The sequence below is a fragment of the Dipteris shenzhenensis genome, chromosome 2, assembly GCF_047967505.1.
Source record: "Dipteris shenzhenensis isolate YYH24624 ecotype China chromosome 2, Dip_SZ_1.0, whole genome shotgun sequence".
Lineage (NCBI taxonomy): Eukaryota > Viridiplantae > Streptophyta > Polypodiopsida > Gleicheniales > Dipteridaceae > Dipteris > Dipteris shenzhenensis.
In genome coordinates, this window is record NC_141597.1 from 24,906,544 (window position 1) to 24,909,317 (window position 2,774).

The 2,774-nt window shown below is 41.9% G+C and overlaps 1 pseudogene; it reads right to left on the minus strand.

Moving 5' to 3' along the window:
* Positions 1–1,035: 1,035 nt before the first annotated feature.
* LOC147904527 (uncharacterized) lies at positions 1,036–1,838 on the minus strand (annotated as a pseudogene).
* Positions 1,839–2,774: the final 936 nt, after the last annotated feature.

A 2,774-nucleotide genomic window follows, 5' to 3' on the forward strand; every position in this document is an offset into this window, starting at 1 on the left:
TCTTAGTGACTATACTTACATCGGCTCCTCCATCCAACATTGCAATAGCATCCTTATCTTGGTAGGAGATAGGAAGTACCATGTAAGTGTCGTCAATCTCATAGTACTAGCCCAACTTGTAAATTGGTACCTTAAGGATGTTTTGTCCCTCAACAGGGCTTCCACTACCTTGGGGTTCACGTTTTCTTGAGTCACCATTTTCCCATCCATCCAATCATAGAGGTCTCTTCAAAGAGTTGGGTTTCCCCATAATTGAGTTGTAATGGCATTTCTTTAAACCTATAAAAGAACATGTTGTTCTCTTCCTCTGCTTCATGACATGTAGGGTCCTCCTCAAACATCTTATGCCTGAGGAGTGAACATCCTATTGATGAACCTTGCAATCTTAGTTCTACTAAGCATTCAAGCTCACGTAGAATACCTGCAAGACCTTGTGCCAATCATGGGACTTGAAGCCACTAAGCTTATTGTCCTTTGTAAGTGCTCCCCTCAAGCAATGCATGTGTCTTGTGGGTGTCCAAAAAGATGCAATGTCTGCCTTGACCCTTGCCTCCTCTCCCTTGGAAAGGATCCATGGTGCATTCGGGAGAACAATTCTAGGAGGATGCTCTTGGGTTCCTGAACCACCCTCTTGGGTTGTAAAACCACACTCTCGGGTTCTATGCGCATGCTCTTGCGGCCACAAGTGAGGCATCCTACCCATCTCATGCAAGTCTTCTCGCACTCCCCTTGTATCTTTGTCACCAACCAAGTGTGCCCAGATAGAAGCCCCCACATTCTTGAAGATATGTATGGAATCCGAGATGATTGATTTGTAACTCACCCCAATATAAAAGCTCATGAAAGATCGATACCCATTCCATACCAAGAGGAGGCTCCTCACTATTAGCTCTCCAATACCGAATCCAGTCAATTGCCTTCCTATGGGCTAGTGTGGATCAAGTTGATGGCCTTCACGTGTAGGATGATCAAGCAGAAGGTATTGAGCATGACCTTCATAAACCTTCTTCCTCATATGTTTGGAATGTCATGCATTCAAACTAGGACCACAAATAGGATAAGCATGGTATCCTTGTGTTAAGGCCTAGATATATGCATGCACAAATAGGTCATTATACATGCATAGATCACACCACAAAGCATAAAGGTATCAATAGGCATACACAAGTACATACATGTTTGCTCCCTATATCCTGGATAGTCAAACATGGTCCACATCAAAATTCCCCTGATGAAAGTGTCTATGGCTCGCCTAGGAGCTCTAGAAACATCAAAGACATGTACGCCCCTCCATTGGGTTTGGAGCTTCTCGATCAAGGGTGCCATGTACACATCCATATTTTTTGCCTTGTACTTCCCTGGGACAAGTAGGGCAAGTATGAGGTGTCCCTTCTTTATTATTAGCCATGGTGGGATATTGTAGTTCACCAAGACTATGGGCCATGTCGACCAAGATGTCGAGCATAACCCAAAAGGATGCCATCCATTGTGAGCACAAGATGTGAATTGTGTGGCTCCCTCACAAAGTCTAGCCACATGTTGTCTATGTGCTTCCAAGTAGTATAATCTGCAGGAATCCTCAAAGTGTCATTGGTGGACCAGTGTGTAGCATGCCACATCATTAGTTGTGCAATGGACTTGCATCTGAACATGTGTTGTATTCTGGGGATGATGGGAAAATGTCTCAAGACCTTAACTGGGATTGTCTTACCCAGCAAGTCATGTTTGTAGCGCTATGCCCCACACTTTGGACAATTGACTAAATCTCCATGCTCATGACGAAAGAAAATACAATCATTAGGGCAAGCGTGGATGGTGTCATAATCCATCCCAACCATTGTCGACATCTTGTTTGCTTCGTCTCTAGAATTAGGCATGGTATTTAGGGCAAGCAATATCTGCTAGAGCAACCTCTTGCAATTTGCATATCTAAGAAGCCATAAGAATGTGATCATATTAGGAAAGAAGGAAACTCATTTTGGGGCCCCCTAAGAAATTCACTATTTACCTATTTTTTGTTGCACTCAAAATATGAGAAATGCCATAAAATATAGATACTTAATGCAAAAATGTCAGTCTAGTACAGATCTAGTACTTAGGCTTCACATTAAATGCATATATAAGATCCTTGATTTTCTATGCAGAATTTGATGATTCTGACATTGCCATTGCATTTGGAGCAAGTCAAAACCCCCAAATCGACCTTGTGCCAACTGGCCAAATCGTGTTTTAGTGCAAATCTCCCATAATTTTCGAGCATTTTTGCCCTTTTTTGAGTCTCCAAGTATCGGTTTTCGGTGTCTCTAAGGTCGATTTGGGGGTTTTGGCATGCCCCAAACATGCTGGTGATGTCAAAATCATCAAATTCTACACAAAAAATCATCTTTTGAAGATGACGTATGCCAGACATAATAAAAGAAAAAGATTTTGAATACGACTTATTTTATATTTTTACATGGTTTTTGGTATTTTTCCAATGTTACGTTGGCCCTCTTCTAATTGGTCGAGAGCCTACCCTAAAAGGCCCCAAAATGAGCTCCCTTTTTTCCTAATTAGTAAAAACAATTAGGAACGAGATACTAAGAACGAGAAACTTTAAAACAACTAGGATCCAAACATGATTTGCACTAACCTCCTCAAGGCTAAGACACTTGTGTCTGACTAGCCATACTTTATCAAAAGGCAAACTTGTAGTTTTGTCATCCTCGCACCATCATACAAGCGTATTGATGCCAAATCTCGCATTACGGTATCATGCTTAGACATCTTGGCCC